This window comes from Eublepharis macularius, chromosome 4 (assembly GCF_028583425.1).
Source record: "Eublepharis macularius isolate TG4126 chromosome 4, MPM_Emac_v1.0, whole genome shotgun sequence".
NCBI classification, from domain to species: Eukaryota; Metazoa; Chordata; class Lepidosauria; order Squamata; family Eublepharidae; genus Eublepharis; species Eublepharis macularius.
The window spans coordinates 168,792,878-168,810,692 of NC_072793.1; positions in this window are offsets into that span (position 1 = coordinate 168,792,878).

Consider the following 17,815-nt stretch of genomic DNA (forward strand, 5'->3'; position numbering starts at 1 on the left):
CCCAGGCTTGCTGCTCTGTCCTCGCCTCTTCCCTGATCTCTTACCTTCTTCCCTTTCTTCCTGCTCATGGGCACAAGGATTAAGCCTTTCAGTGATAGCCAGATAACATAGTAATTTGAAGGTCCCTGTGCCAAACTTGAAACAAACCAGTAGTTCCACTGCAATTCAGAAAGAACACATTGCTTTGTGTCTTCTGGTACATTCATATTTAGCCCATCAACTGGTCTGGCTTACCAATAAGGGGAAGAGCCTCCTATACACACTATCTACTCTGACGTTCATACCAAACCCAGATATGTTATCATAACTATTGCAATGGTTAAGGATATTCTTCAAAGGAGTTTTGCAGCCCAATAATAAAGATTCCTACCTTCACCCGGACACCTGAGATTAATCATTCATCCATTGGTTTTCCCACTGCCTATCCAAGTACTGTAACTGTACCTGCCCCCCCCATCATAGCCAGAATTAAGGGACATGATGAGCCAATCCAACCATCTGTATGTACCAAGTGTTCATATTAAACAGCATGTGAGTGTATGAGCAGCAGCAGATTTTTCCCAACTGCGGGGTGTTACCTGCAGAAGCCCCTGGCGTAACATAGGGGGGAAAGCAGTTCTTTAAATATGAGAGACCAAGGCCATGAAAGACTTTGTTATGTGATAGTCAAAACCTTGAATTGACCTGGTAACTGATGAGTAACCATTCTGGAGTCTCTGAGTTGTCTTTAAGAGAAGACCTATGCAGAGTGTGTTATAGTAGTTTAGTTTCAATGTGACCATGGCTTCACTCAAGAAGGCCAAATCGACCTTGTCAAGATAGGGGGCTATTTTCCAGGCTAGTCAGAGTTGGGGAAAGGCCTGTTATTGCAGCTGCATTTACTTGCTTTTCTAGCAGCAATTGTGGATCCACTATAACCCCCTGGTCCCTTAACTGAGTTTGCCATTGCTTTTCTCTGCATAACAGCTCTGATTTTGTCTTCCTTGGTGGTCTCACATCAAAATACTAACTGTGGCCAAAAAACCTGCTTAGCTTCCAAGTTCTGATGAAATCAGACTAATCCTAACAGGTAAATTGTTATACAGAGCTCAAGCAGAACTCTAAAAGATGGGAGCCGTCTTTCTTCCAAAAAGAGAACAACGGCTTGAGATGGACAATCGCTTTTGTGCGCACTGAAAACAGTATGAGAGAAGTACCTGCTTCCATACTTATTTAATTTCTTCTGTCTCTGTTCCAACGGGATTTCTTTTCATCACAATTAAAACAAACTTTAGACACCATGCAAACATTTAAAAAATTCTTAACAATGTTAATACAATTTCAACATAAGCTCCAGAGCAATATGATTGATTCCCATTGATGTTTATTATTGGGGTGTGGAAATCGTGTGTGTCAGTATTTTAATAAATTGATATACAGTTACAAGCAGTTGCAGGGTAAGGAACCCTTGCTAAACTAGCCATGACTACAAGATATTTGTGACTGAATTTTGGATTGAGGGGTTTTTAAAGAGCTGTGGGATCCCAGAGCCATGAGATGTAGGGGATTTAGCTGATCCCCCCTGCTCTGTTTTCCTCCCCCCTCCTTTCAAACTGCTATTTTCATGTATGGAAAATATATGCATGTTGTCTCCTGTAAAACTAGCTTTTATACTTTGATTATAGTGTGGTTCTATGTAATACACAAATTATATTAAGGGTTTTTTTGCCAATATGAAGAAGCTTGTCTGAAGTGGCATGCCTTCGGAGTACTATAGGCCAGGCCTGTTACATTTCACTGTCATTTTCAACACATTGTTTACAATGTTTTCTCTATATCTGTTTCTACATATATCTGCCAGCACACTTCATGCGTCTAACAAAATGGGGCTCAAGTCTACAAAAGCCTCTACCACAACACATTTGTTAGACTTTCAGGGTCAACAAGGGCTCTACTTTCTTTGGCTTCTTTTAGGATTTACTACAAGAAACCATCAACCTTGATCTGAAACACTGAGATGACTCTTTTAAGGAATATTTCTTTTCAAAACAGCTGGAGGAAACCCCTTTTAGTTCAAAAACAGCATTCAGCTTTTTGGAATTTTGGTTCTGCTGTTCTGTGATGCCATAGAAGTTTAATATGGGCATTGGATATTTTCTTTGGAAACAATGATCTCCCATTGTAAGATCAGTTGCTGAGTTTAAATTTCACTTGAGTTTGTATTAGGATTGCAATCATATAATGTGCTTTGACAGTTTTAAATCCAAGCCTCTCTATAGTCTTTCTGATGGGTAGTAATGGAACCTCTTCTCCACTTTTTAAAGAAAAACTGTCAGAGGTCTAAAAGCCAGTAGGAAACTGTCTACTGGCAGACATTACTTCAACGGCCAACAAGTGTAACTCTGCTTAGAATGGCACTGTGCAACTCCTCTCACCTAGAAAGAATATCCGTAAGAGTTATCTTGAACTCATCTTGCTATCAATGGTGACATTACCTCTCTCTCTCTCTCTCTCTCTCTCTCTCTCACACACACACACACACACACACTCTTGAAGTCCTGTGTCTCTCTTGACTGGTGTGCGTTGCTTTAGGACACAGCTGTTAGTAAAATGGGATTTAAATATAATAGCAACTCCAAAAACACAAGAAACCAGTTTAGTAGAGACAGGAACAGAATATCTCTAACTTGCTCAGTGATGAACCATTATATGTCTCTAGGTGGTTTTGATGTCCCCCCCCCCCATGGATCAGCTATTCCCTCCTCAGTCACCTGTTTGACATGGAGAAGTTGAAATCACCCTTACTGGATGTTTGTGATACCTGCGACTGAAATTAGGCTGAGTCCCTGTTGATCATACAACAAACCAACACTTACCGAAAAAAGTCAACAATTGGATTGTAGTTAAAGTCGTGAGTCATATGGAAATCAGTCTTTGAAGGAATGACTGCCGCAAGGAGATAGTCTCCTGGTCTGTAATAATTATTTGGATAAGTGAATATATTGTCCACATCGCTGTTCTCACAGGTCAAATGAGGCAAGAACAACAGTAAGAGCAGCAACAGCAGCGTAGTTGGGCTGGGCAGAAACACCCACCATCCTCCAATCAGTTTCATAACTTGTTGCAAGATAATTTTACTAACTACAATGATTCCCCATTTTCCTTCCTCAGCGGCCTATACACTTGGGGTCCAGCTACACTCAGAACTACAGGCTTAATTTCAGCAAAGTTACTGCATTATGGAGCCTCTACTGCAACTCACTTTACCACAAGCCTAATCCTGGTTTCTGTGCAGGAGATGCTTCAGACATTATGTGAACCCAGCCTCACATCTAATTTACATTTCAGCCTCCACCTTCCCGAAAACTTATTTTTGTAGTAGGTCTTTTATTCTTTCAAATGATGCAAGGAATCAGCATCAACGCTGGCTTCTGCCAGTTTTGTGATGGGAATTAAAAGAGTGCTCAGGGGCTTTCTTAAGCAGAAAGGAACAAAAACAATCATTTTCGAAATTACAGAGGAAATAATCACATCCTGAAAGTGCCACACTCCCTCTGCGGCCTCCGGAGCAGCTGGCAAAAATCTGTTTGCAAAAAGTTCACTGTAGCTGAGATTACTAGGCAGGAAACTTAATTTAGAAGAATCAGGAAGATGGATTCTGGTTGGATGATCAGCGGTTACTGTCAAGAAATTGACAGTTTCTTGGCCAGGGTTGCCATTTCCCCAGTGGGGGCGGGGGATCCCCCGCTCCCACCCTTTACCCCCCTGCCACCACTCACCTGGTAGTGGTGGGGGAGAAGTAGGAGAACAGACCCCAGCAGGAGCACTTCCGTGCTTCACAGCATGCTGATTTGGACCCTGAAAGTGAGCACGTGCGTGAAGATGAAAGACAAGGTGAGTGCCGGTTCCCCCCCTCCTGCGGGGAGGGTCAGGTGACCTGGCAACCCTATTCTTGTCCTATTCAATCATTGGTTCAGGCTTTTGGGCCTACCTAGAAGTTAGAAGCAAAGAAAGCCTTTTCCTCTGGGAAAGTGCCATCAGGATGCTGCTGCAAATTCCCAGATAGATAAGAGAGGGAGATGGAACCAGCCACAGATGCACATCATAAAAGCTTCAAGGGCAGAAAATAGATGGGAGTTTTCACACCCACATTTGATCTCATTAATGCATAGCATTCCAGGTGTGGAGTGATTTGCCCCTACTTTGATGGATGTGCTGACTGCAGGGCACGTCATCCCAGGTTGAGAGACTTCGCTCATTGATCAAGTGCATCAGGCCATACTGCAAGCCTTGAAGCTCATTCTGTTACATCCTTCCTGGTGATCACATCCTTTTTAGGGATTAGATGCTGGCTAGGGATCTTATCCTTGCTAGAGGTTGCTTGAAAATACCTGCAGCCATATGCTATCTTGCGTTTGTTCTTTAGACTTTGGACTCTGAAATTTTGCCTGGATGTTTGTGTTCTAGCTGAAAGGTAACATCTAGTTTAGGACTGAAAGCTTTTACAGTGTTATGAGTTATTTAGCTTGTTATTATTTTCTTCTCCTATTTTGCACACTTCTATAATTGTAATTTCATGCAGTTCTTCTAACAAACTTTATTAATCCTATCTTTGTGAAGTTATCTGGGTTCTAATGCTTTAATGTGAATCCTGCCTCTTGGCCTATTTGCCATAGTTAGCCAGGTAATTGGTTTGTGGAACTCAGTCTGTGAAGTGTCCTATCTTGCAGGGCTGACTGTTTTTCGTTAACACCTCTTGATCTCAGGTTGAGGGTTAGTCAAAGAGGCTTTGGGTGTTTTGACTTCTGACCCCATAGAAAATTGCCCTGTGGGACAGGGAGATCTTCAACAGCTACATTGCCTAGGTACTACTTTAAAGAAGGGCTTTCCATCAGAACAATGCATTCTCTACCCCAGATTCTTCCCTGCAAGTCTGAAAAAGCGTATACTACCTTAGGCCTGTGATTTTTATAGGGGGTGTAATTATTTTAAATGTGTGTCTGTTCCTTTAAATGCTTGTTGTGATCCATCTGAAGTGTGGGAGTGAAAGAGAGGAGTGAGTAAATGAGATGATTGGTTGATGACTGAGAGTGTGGGTGGAGTTGAGATTTCACTGGAGTGAAATCTGATTGGACAGTAGCAGCAGGGCTTTTTTCAGCTGGAATGTGGTGGAATGGAGTTCTGGCACCTCTTGAAAACAGTCACATGACTGGTGGCCTCGCCCCCGGTCTTCAGACAGAGAGAATTTAGATTGCCCTCCGTGCTGCAGGAGCAGCACAGAGGGCAATCTAAACTCCCCTCTGTCTGGGGATCAGGAGGCGGGGCCACCAGCCATGTGACCATTTTCGTGGAGGGCAAGCCAGCCACCCCTTGTCCTGGGGAAAGGCAAAAGGCAGCGCAGGTGGCTGGGAGGCTGCCCGCACCGTTCGTCTTTCCCCAGGACAAGGGGCGCACGGGCAAGCTGGCTGCCCCTTGTCCTGGGGAAAGGCAAAAGGCAGCGCGAGTGGCTGGGAGGCTGCCTGTGCCGTTTGTCTTTCCCCAGGACAAGGGGTGCGCGGGCAGCCTCCGAGCCACTCGCGCTGCCGCCAGCTAATTCAGGCCTGGGGCGACCCAGGAGCGCGTGGTTGCAAGAGCCTGACTACGGTTGCCCTGGGCGCTGGCAACTGTAGATCCGGCCCCGGTGTGAATGTCCCCTCCCTGAGGGGAGGCGGCTCGTTGCCAGGTTAAAAACTCCCCCCCCCTCTGCTCTAAGTGTGTGTGTGTGTGTGTGTGTGTGTGAACGAACGTCCCCTCCCTCCCTGAGGGGAGGCGGTTCATCGCTGCCTTCCCATGCCCGCCGGGCCTGGCGGCCGCTGCTGAAAACAGCAGGGCACCTCCCGCTTTGGCCTTCCCGATTCCGGATCGGAAACGGGACTTGATCGGTTAGAATCGGTGACCTGGGTTCGGCGGTGGCCCAGATCCACGAACGGCTTGATCGGTATTTTTTTTTGGATCGTGCCCACCTTATGTATATGGATTCTCCCCTGTATGAATTCTGTGACGTTTAGTGAGGTTACCGCTGTGAGGGAAGCTCTTTCTACACTCCAAGCATATATATGGCTTCTCCTGTGTGAACTTTTTGATGTTTAGTTAGGGTGTCTTTCCGAGTGAAGCTCTTCCCATTCTCCAGGCATCTGTATGACTTCATCCCTGTGTGAGCCTTTTGATGAGCAGTTAGGTGGCTATTCTGAGAAAAGCTCTTTCCACATTCCAGGCATTTATATGGTTTCTCCCCTGCGTGAATTTTTTTATGAGCAATTAGGTTGCTATGCTGAGAGAAACTCTTTCCACACTCCAAACATTTATAAGCCTTCTTCCATGTGTGAAGCTTTTGATGAGCATTTAGACTGCCATTCCAACAGAAGCTCTTTCCACATTCTAAACATTTATAAGGCTTCTCCGCTGTGTGAACATTTTGATGTTTAGTTAGCCTGCCATTCTGAAACTCTTTCCACACTCCAGGCATTTATATGGCTTCTCCCCTGTGTGAATCTTGTAATGTTTAGTGAGGTCACCATTGTGAGAGAAGCTCTTTCCACACTCCACAATATAACTAGGCAATACCCGGTACAGAAGAAAGACTACACAATGAAAAATCACCCGGGTATTTAGAAAAATATTCAGTTGTTATTATTTAACAAAAGGACAATCACTATACCCAATGTGTGTGAAAAATTCATACAATGTGTCTTCCCAGATGTTATTTGTAGTGTCCAACCAAAAAGCAGCCCTAACTGTAACCGGCTAAGCAGGCAGATTTCGTCCTCATGACTTCCTCAGGGGCTGGTGGACCACCTGTACTCATAAACGTCTGTCTCACCACCCAAAGAGCGACACGCGTATCAGTACTCACGTCTTTGGGTGGTGAGACAGACGTTTATGAGTACAGGTGGTCCACCAGCCCCTGAGGAAGTCATGACGACGAAATCTGCCGCTTAGCCGGTTGCAGTTAGGGCTGCTTTTTGGTTGGACACTACAAATAACATCTGGGAAGACACCTGTATGGAAAGAAAAGAGAAGAAAAGACATCAAACACATTAAGGATCATATGTGATTCATACCATCTCTTCTACCCACGGAGTACTTGCCTTGTTCCTAAGAGGATCGGAGCGGGGCATGGAGTTTCCTGCATGGTTTGGACTGTGAGAAAAGGACATTCTTTGAGATAATTAGAGTATAGGAATGCACTGTTTGCACATTGTATGAATTTTTCACACATATTGGGTATAGTGATCATCCTTTTGTTAAATAATAACAACTGAATATTTTTCTAAATACCCGGGTGATTTTTCATCGTGTAGTCTTTCTTTCCACACTCCAAGCATATATATGGCTTCTCCCCTGTGTGAACCTTTTGATGTTTAGTTAGGATACTCTTTCCAACCATTTATATGGCTGCTCCCCTGTGTGAATCCTGTCATGTTTAATGAGGTCATTACTGTGAGAGAAGCTCTTTCCACACTCCAAGTTCTCCCGTGTGAACTTTTTGATGTTTAGTTAGGATTTCTTTCTGAGAGAACCCCTTCCCACGCTCCAGGCATTTGTATGCCTTCTCCCCTGTATGAACCTTTTGATGAGCAGTTAGAGTCCAATTCTCAGAGAAACGCTTCCCACACTCCAAGCATTTATATGGTTTCTCCCCTATGTGAATCTTTTGATGTCTAATTAGTTTGTCATTACGAGATAAGCTCTTCTCACACTCCAAACATTTATAAGATTTCTCCCGTGTGAACCTTTAGATGTCTAGTTAGTCTGTTGTTCCGAGAAAAGCTTCTCCCACACTCCAAGCACTTATGTGGTTTCCAGTATGTCATAACTGTCTCATGATTTTGAACACTGAATTTGCTGCTGAACTTTCTCTCATTCACAGGACCCTTATGCTTTGTCTTTCTCTTCTGTATTTCATTTTGAGCTGGATGCTCAAGTTTATTTCTGCTCTGACAGGCAACTAATTCCTTCCTCTGATTCTGTTTTGCTTTTCCTTCTCCTCTGCACTCTTTCTTGGGTACTACTTGGTCCCCAGGTTTTGCTTCTACTTGCGGTTCTTCATCTTTTTCTAAAATCACTCTTTCTGGTTCCTTCACATTCGCCTTCTCCCACATATCTGCAGCTGGAAAAGAGTGACAGATGTTAAATAAGAATAAATAGATACAAATTTTGCATAGCAAGTATACTCAGTAGCAAATCGTATTTTCTATACTGAGAGCCAGAACCCTGGAAAAACCTTAGCAATATCCAGCCGCAAGTCAAGTAAACACAATAGGAGAGAACAAACTCTTTGCTACTGTTGCGGAAAGTTGTTTTTGAAACCTCAGAGGAAGAGCAGCCAGTGAGCTAAAATTTAAGCCTAATGTGTTTTCTGGTAATAATTTAGGAATCTGTGGAGAGAGAATGGGAAAGGAAACGTCTTTTTTTTTAAAATCTTGAATTTTATTGAAATAGTTTTTGTTTACTGAGAAGAAAAAAAACACATATTTGGAGATTGGAGCCATGGACACAGAAGACAGAACTTTCTACAAACCTAGAAAAAACATTTGCAGGGGAAAAAAGTGCTCTCATGCACTGTGCTAGGCAAGAACACAGTACTGAGAACCTTCCAAGCCTTGGTTTCTGTCAACAAAAGGCAGAGGGGAGGGGCAGGGTCCTTTCCAGTGCTATTTGGCATTTGAGGAAGCACTCATCAGGCCAAGCCTGGAGGGAATCACCAGTTGATTTGCTATCTTCCAACTTGCATGATTCACCCAAGCTAAGGTTCTTGCTCTTGTTCCAAAGCAGCCACCCCATGAAAGCCAGTGTGCTTTAGTGGCGGCCAGTCACATACTTTTCACCTAACCTAACTCACAAGGATGTTGTGAAGATAAAATGCAGGAGAAGAGAATTATGTAAGCTGCTTTGGACCTATATTGTGAAGAAGGATGGAGCACAAACATAATAAATAAAAATAATTTTGCATCCACTCAATAAATCTGAAGTTAAGATTGCATGTCCAAATAATAAAAAAATGATTAATCTAACTATTTATTCTGTATTAGTGAACAGATTATTTACAAGAATAGAGGGGGAAAGGATTTTTGAATGAGTATAACAGAATATCTATGGCTTAAGATTCATAAAGGGACCCAAAAAATCTCTGTAAATGTGACTAGAATGGAAAATATTCATAACATGCTATTTAGATGGTACTTAACACCAGAAAGAATCACAAAAACGACACCTTCACTGTCTGGTATATGGTGGAAATGTGAGGCTTATAGGGGCTCTTTTATTCCTATTTGGTGCTTCTGCTCAGTGGTTAAAAGAATGTCAGAATGACAATTTCTGGTTGTGCCTTTGCACTCCATCCTTGGTCGGAATGCTCGTGACCTGGCCATAAGAGGTCTATGGGCAAATGAAAAAACATTCAACTTGAAGAGTTGCCCGCATTACACTTCTTAAGTTTTTTCTTGGGAAGATCTGAATATATTTCCTCCATTAGTTTGGCACATCTTTGTTTTCATTCTGTGCAGGTCAGGAGCTTTGTAATAATCAATTATATATGAGGGAGTGTATGGCCATCATCATGCCATTTTTTTCTAACAAACCCAAGGCCTCTTCAGCCCTGGCTTGGAAGGAGAGAGATGCAGAGCACAAAAAGCCCAGCAGTGACCATCTCCCAGTCTTCTTTTCTATAGATTTATCTTTAGATCATTATCGTATTCCAGGACAAAGCTTCCGTCTTTCTCAGCCATTAATCGCAGTAATAATAAAGCTTTTTTGTCTATCGTTAATACCACTATAAATCCATCTCTAAAATCCCATGCTGTATAGCCCCTTAGACATGGGATATTTTTAAGAGATATTCTCCGATGCTAATGTACCTACCATATCTCCTATTATTCCTCTTGATGCATCAATGTGCTGGCCCAAGGTATCAACCAAGAAGGTCAGTTGCCTTATCAAAGGATTAAAACCAGGACCCACAATAGTGGGTCACAATTTTGGACCCAGTTTTTACTCAAGTTAACATCAGTGGACAGACACCTGGTTTATGGAGACTGTCATGTCTGTGTATAACCATACCATGATTGTTTGGTTGTACTGTCACTGATGCCACAGTATAATGAAGTTACAATGCTTTAATGCTAACCTGATGTATTCTCTCCTTAGCCATGTTCTTTCCATGTTCCAGCAAGCTCCCCCCATGCCGCTCCAGTCTTGTTCCGCAAGAAAAAGGATGGGGGGCTGAGACTCTGTACCAATTACAGAGGAATAAATGCTGTTTCCATATCAAATGCCTACCCCCTCCCTCTCAGCAAGGATTAGTTAAGCATAGTCGCTCAAGGGAAAATCTTCTCCAAACTGGACTTAGAAGACCCTTACTTCCAGGTAAGAATTTGTGAGGGGGATGAATGGAAAACTGCCTTCAACACCCCTTTGGGGCAATGTACCGAGTCATGCTATTCAGTCTCCAAGGGGCTCCTGGGTTTTTTTATGAATGTAATTAATGAAGTACTGCATGAACACCTGTATAAAGGTGTGGTTGTTTACCTAGATGACGTGTTGATTTATTCTCCTGATAAAAAAATCACGTCGAACTGGACAGAAAAGTATTAAAAGCCCTAAAAGACAATCACTTGCCTATAAAGTTGTCCAAACGTGAATTCCATAAAGAAGAACTGGACTTCTTAGGCTACAGAGTCTCAGGGCAAGGGTTGAAGAACCAAGTGCAAAATTAAATTGGTCTCAAGAATGCCAGGAGGCATTTGATCAGTTGAAAAAAGCATTCACTTTGGAACCGGCTCTGCAGCACCCAGATGAGAACCATAAGTTCATTGTGTAAGTGAACGCTAGTAAAGTAGCCATGGGAGGAGTCTTGTTACAAGCAGATGACGCAGGAAAGCTCCATCCCTGTGCTTTCGTGTTCAAAAAGTTCTCTGAAACTGAACGCCATTGGGCAGTCTGGGATAAAGAGGTGGGAGTTATTAAATTAGCGCTGTCTACATGGAGGCACTGGCTAGAAGGAGCAGAAGTACCATTTGAAGTCTGAACTGATCACAAAAATTTAGAAGCTTTGCGCAACCCCCGCAGACTGGGTGCGAAGCAACTGCGGTGGGCGGAGTTCTTCTCCAAATTCAACTTAACGTTGAAACACCTCCCTGGCAAAACAAATTTCCTAAGCACAGCCGGAGCGGAACTCCATAAGAAGACCATAAACACTACCAGGCGTTATCCAAAGTTAATTATATTAATTTACAAGTGCAAGTGCTCAATTGTAATTTTTCAAATATTAGTAAATTCCTTAAGTCCTCATTCCATCTTAATAAGGTAAGTCCGTAAATAGATGCAATAGTCTATAACCGCAATTCCATTGTGATTCCTATTTCTTTCAGGCGGATGTCAATGCTCATGTCTTCATGGAACAAGGCCGCTCCCGGTTCTGCAACGCGGCAGCCACAGGGCTCCCGGCAGTTGGCAATGAGCCCGCCAGCTTGTAAACCTGCTCGTTCCGAAGTCTCTTCGTCCTGGCCAATAGTTTCTATAAATATAATTATCCATTCATCAAGCCATCCTTAACTAGTAATTAATAAAGCATATTACATATTATATACAAGATGTACATTTTTCTTCAAAGTTGTACATTTCACACCGCATAATAGCCATCCAATTTCCTGTTACGTGCAGCCCCGATTGGCTGCACCACATTTAACAGTGTAATCATTACCCAATGTAAGTCCGTTGTGTATAATATGTAATATGCTTTACTAGTTAAAGATGGCTTAACTAGTAATTAATCGTCCCAGATTGTAGAACAAACTCAAAACTTAATGTTTTCAGGTGCTATAATAGCCTGAGATGTGCGAGTTCCACTCATTCATTTATGGCAAATTAAAGTGTGTCATGAAATCAAAGAGGGCCAAAAGAAGATGGCTACTCCCTCCTCTCTCTTGTTCTCATGATAAAAGAAAGTAGATCGTTACTAAGAGAGGTGATGGTCTCATAATTTTCCTGCATCACTTCCCAGTAGAGGTCTTTTTGGCCTGGATCCAGCAGACCCCATTCCTCCTCTGTGAAGACCACAGCTACCTCCTCAAAGGACACTGCGGATGTCTGAAAGAGGAAAATATCACCCACTTGATCATCTAGTCCTGTCCCTGAGCATTCAAGAAAGAGGAATCCCTTTGGACAGTCATTTGACTAAATGAATACAGTACATCAAACCAAGAACAATTACATGGGGTTTTTTTTCAGACCCTGTAAGGAGCAGGCGTTCTACCACCTACTACAGAGTAAAACTTTAGTTCAGGCCTCACATCCTGTGTGACTTTCACTAGGCCTGTTTGCTGGGAAAGTACAGCCTCTGTTGATAAGCTGCACCTGGGCTGCTTTCTTCTGAGAGAGTGGCCTTGGGAAGGCCAGTGCTTGGTGCAGATCTCAGCTCCAGCCATACTCTATAAACTTTCACAGGGCTGTGATATCCAATTAAGAAACCAGCCCTGATTGGTTCCTTGAGTGGGCTGATGCCCCCTCCAGATTTCAAGAAGCCCCTTTGTTTCTAGGCAGTTTACCAGACCATACCACTCCTGACCAGCCTTGCTACCTTGCAGCCATCATCAACTATCTGCAATGTAAAGGAGATCTCCTCAGCTCCATGCCATCGCCAGGATGCCTAGAGTGAGCTGGCATGAATGGGCTTTGGTAAGACCAACCAGCCTCGGAACCAACTCAGAGAATGCTGAGTCAGTCAGTCAGCAAGTAGTATTTTAGCCAGATAGAACATATTTAGATCAGCAAGCTGTTGTTTTCTGCCTTGCCTAAATGCTTTCTAAAAGCGGTTTCTGCCTTGCATACGCTCCTCTGTTCTGTCTGTAATAAACTCCAATATGTATTTTACCAGCCTTTGTCCGGTGTTGCTTGCTAACACACACTCAAAAAGAACCCAGGAAGCTAGAGTGCTTCAAAACAAATGACCAGGGCTCTTAGAGACTCCCAACGGACCTGAGTGGCCAAGGGAGCCATCAGGGATAATGGATGAGAGTCTGGGTCAATACAGATCCTAATGTTTTTACTGTTTTTAATTTGCTGTCAAACCGCCCTGAGCCCGTCTGACGGGGAGGGCGGTCTAAAAATGTAATTAAATAAATAAATAATAAATAAATGCAGCCTCAGAAAACTGCACAGAACTGGGCTTCTGTTGCTCAAATTCACTTAAAGCCTAGTTCAAATGTAAAAAGAAAATCTAATTCATGAAACTGGTATCTACTACAGCATATTGCACGCTTCACTCCACAAGAAAATTGTATTTGCACAGAATAACAACAACAACAACAACCTTCGATTTATATACCACTCTTCAGGACAACTTAATTCTCACTCAGAATGGTTTACAAAGTATGTTATTATTATCACCCTGTGAGGTGGGTGGGACTAAAAGAGCTCCAGAGAGTTGTTCGTGACCAAGCGGAGGAGTGGGGAATCAAACCCAGTTCTCCGGATTAGAGTCCTGCTGTTCATAATCAGTACACCGAACTGACACTCTGCTTTAAACAATTTTGTCCACAAGGGAGGTCTGTGTTACTCTAAAGCTTGCATCCAGCTCTGTAGAATATAAAATAGCCTAGTTAAGGTCATGTATTTTGTTCTATTTTTTCTAAAAAACCCAACTCCTGTGCACTCCAGGCCTTGATGAGTCAGAGACGCAGCGCACAAAAAAGCCCAGCACACACCTGACAGCTCAGAGACCTTTCCAGGTATTTCTGCATTGTGGAGTGACTGCAGTTAGAACTAAACGGACGTTTCCACATCACCTCGACAGATGCTGGATTTCAAACACAAGAAAGGATTTAAGGGTGAAATAAAGATATTGCAGAAAAAATAATAAATAAATTAGAGGGGCATTCTTCCTATGCTAATGAAATAAAAGCTAGGCGCCTCAACATTGGCTGATTCCAGACGGGCACAAATAAAGCGAGTGCTTTCGCTTTTCCAGCGACCTCACTCGTAAAAACCCATAATGTCCCGTCCCTGCTTACCTCCGGTTCATGGCGCTGTGTTGCGCTCCAGAAGCGGACGGTGTGAACGCCGTATTGCGGGTTTGCACACTTCTGGACGCTTCGTCGCCATGGAGAGGCCCTCCCCTTTCCCTCCTTCCTTTGCCGGCCGGCCAGCAACAATATTCCCTTAATTTTTTTTTTAAACCGGGCGCCATTTGCGCAGTCGCATGTTTGCACACATTGAACTGCGCAAATGCGCACAAATGCACAAATGCACAAAAGTTGACGCTGCATATTCGCATACCTGCACATTTGCGCATTTGTGCAAAACACGTAAAAAAAATTTTTAAAAAAAACAAATGCGAAACAATGAAGGCCCCCGATGTCAACTGTGACGGGGAGGAAACAACCAATCCCGGGTACCTCAGTTGGCCGTGCGAACATCCGGAATCGGGATGGCACGCTGCGAGACAAAGCAGATGGAGACGAAAGTGAACGTGTGGCCGGTAAGCGATTATTTCTGCAGAAAAACCACAATTTCTGGCCATCTGGAATCGGCCATTGACTGCCACCTTCAGGATAATTATGGTGGTTGCAGGCCCAAAAATGAAGAGAATCACACAACATCTTGGTCCAATAGAACAGAACATGCTTCTGTTATATTGCAATGGAAGTGGTGGTTGACTCCCCAGAGGCCAGGAAGGCAGAGGCAGCCGAGACAGGGAGGCTGCAGTAAATCCCCTGCTTCTCAAAGCAAACCTTTCAGTCAAGTTGCCAATTGAGAGTCTGATTGAGGATGATGCTCATTGTAATCACAGGCTACAGAAAGAAACAGCATGTATTGAAATACTTTTTAATTGAAAATAATAGGAGCAAAACACCTCTTTCGAGGTTAGCCCATGTTGCATAAGGACAGAGACCCTAAAAAACAAAATGGCGAGCGCAGCGAGCGCTACAGGGGCCCTAACAACAGAGATCCCTGCCGGATCAGATCACGAGTGGTCCATCTCGCTGAGTAAAATCAAGCCAGGCTGGCTGCACAGAGCACATTCAAGTAGGGGGAAACAGAAGCCATCCCCCAACCCCCCTTGCCCAAGAAGACATTCTCCCTCCTCCATCCCTTTCACGCGTATTTTCTCTCCCTGCTACTCTTCTCACCTAAGGTCTCTTCATGCAATCCTATACTCACCTTTCGTGCAGACCTGCAAAGGCCAAAGTCTCCCTCCAAGCCGGGGAAACCGAGAAACAGAATCCCAGTTTAATTCCCTGACTCCCGCATTAAACTTCCTGCCGCATTGGGCGCCTAGAAACCGCAGGCTGTAGGCTCTCTGGTGCCTACCGTAGGGGAAATGTATCTAAATATTTCCTAAAGAGTTCTTGGGCAAGATGGGCAGAGGGATGAGAAAAGGGGGGCATGTATGTCTGGAGTGAGTGAGTGAGCGAGTAAGCGAGTAGCGGCTGGCTGGATGAGCACCTGGAAAAGGAGAGAGACGTTTCCAGGTTGATGGTTCTTGAAACACCTTTGAATGAGTTTCATGCAACTCATGGGGCAGTTATTCCAAGAGAAAGGAAACTTGGGAAATATGGAATTTCACAGGGAGTTTCTTCCCTTTTCCCCCGGTGGAGGGTTTGTTAGGAGCAAAAAATAGAACAACAGAGATTATGACTGTAATTAACACAACCAGTGTTTGCTGAACAGGATGCAAGCTTTAGAGTAGCACAGAACTCCTCCAGACAAAGACACTTGAAATAAGGAGTAATGTTTGAAAATGCCATCTTCAGGTATTTCTAAACATGAAATATATCTGTTAGTCTGTTCTTTTTTTGTCCAGTTACAGGCCTGTGGGATTCGTATCTTCTTCCCTAAATAGGGATAGATCAAATGGGAAATGGTTCTTCGAGTGTTCTTCGAGGAGGTGGCTATGTGCTAAAGAGCTCACTACTGGGAAGTCATGCAGGAAAATTACGCGACTGCAGCATCTGCCTGTAAGGATCTTTTCCCTTTTATCATGTTTTTTTCCCCCTTGTGGCAAGCTGCTTTGTGAGATCTCTGGAGTGATAGAATGGGGTGTTCATACTTCTGCATTTTATTTTGTTTGCTCAGCATCCCGTTATGCCAGCTGTGTCATATTTTGTTCACATTTCGTGTAGTTTTGTGCTTTTTTCTGTATAGGAGCTAACAGATGTTCAGGAAGGGTGCAGATTATTCTTAGCACAACTGGAAAATCACACTGCTCTTCACATGGCAGATTCAGTTGGCAAGATGCTGATCTTGTTAAAGTATCAACAGGTTAAAATGCCTTCTCTGCAGACTTGTCTTATTTAGAGGCTATTCTGCAGTAAGGCAGAATCAAGCAGAAGGTCCCAGGTTCAATCCCAGGCATCTCCAGTTAAAAAATCAAAAAGAGTCCAGTAGCACCTTTAAGACTAACCAATTTTATTGTAGCATAAGCTTTCGAGAATCACAGTTCTCTTCGTCAGATGCATGGAGGGCAAAATGAGAAACTGGGCCGATTCCAGATGACTAACCTTAAGACGCTTCATGCCGCCCTCTTCCGGATCGCGACGGGGAAAATGCGAAATATCGCGTTTCCTCGCACGAGTTTTGCGCGATGACGTGCAAAACTCGCACGAGGAAACACGGTATTTCGCATTTTCCCCATCGTGATCCGGAAGAGGGCGGCATGAAGCGCCTTAAGGTTAGTCATCTGGAATCGGCCCTGGTCAGATATAGAGGAGGAAAAGGGGGGCAGGGTAGATGCAAACATCAGAAGGAGAGTGAAGAAAACTGACAGGAAGAAAATGGATTAATTTGAAATGTGGTGCTGGAGGAAAGTTTTGCGGCTACCATGGACAGCCAGAAAGACAAAAAGCCTTAGGACTATAGTTGGTGCATGGGGATAGATAGGGGGAGCAGACCTTTAGATATGTGGATTGTAATTATAATAATGGTCAGTTGTCTTCTGGTTTCCCATTTGCTATGGCTTTCAGATGAATATTAACTAAGCATTAATCTTAAATTACCCCAGAAAGGTACAAAAAAAAAACAATATACAGATTAAACTAGGATTGCCAACTGAGGGTTGGGAATTTCCTGGAGATTTGAGGTTGGAGCCTGGAGAGGGTGGAGTTTGGAGAGGGAAGGGAGCTCTGGAGGGATGTGATGCTATGAAGTCCACCTTCCAAAGCTGTCATTTTTTCCCCAGGGGATCTGATCTCTGTAATCTGGAGATCAGTTGTAATTCCAGGAAAACTCCATTTCTCCCTCCTGTCGGAGGCTGGCTATCCTATCCTATTGAGTTGACTGCCCCAAAAATAGAATCCAGCACTCTTCAAGGGATCCATCTTGCTGGCACTTTCCATCTGCCCCATTGTTCCCACTTCTTGGGTGCTTTGTTGGCCATTTCAGTTCCTGGCGAGCTTGGGATTTGCCAACACAAACAGAGGGATGCCAGCATCATGCCCCATATTGCTGGGTCGCAGTGCTGAGCTACCCATTCCATAACTGCCATTTGTCTGCCACCAAGACCAATTTTTAAAAAGCATACAGTTTAAAAAGATACATTTGAACTGAGATAATATTTGCATATCTGGGCATGCATTTAGTGTCTGCGTGCTGGCAGAAATTATACCTTTGTATTTTTCTTTTTCTTCTGGCCAATCTATTACACAATGAAACCAGGAATAATGCCAACGCGGACAAAGTTAAAGTAGTAGTAACAAATTGTTTAAAAAATGTGTACTTTACTCCACAAGTAATTCAGACACTGACAGAACAGCAGCAGTGAACTGGCCTGTAGAATAAGCACAAAGCTACTGAAATCAAA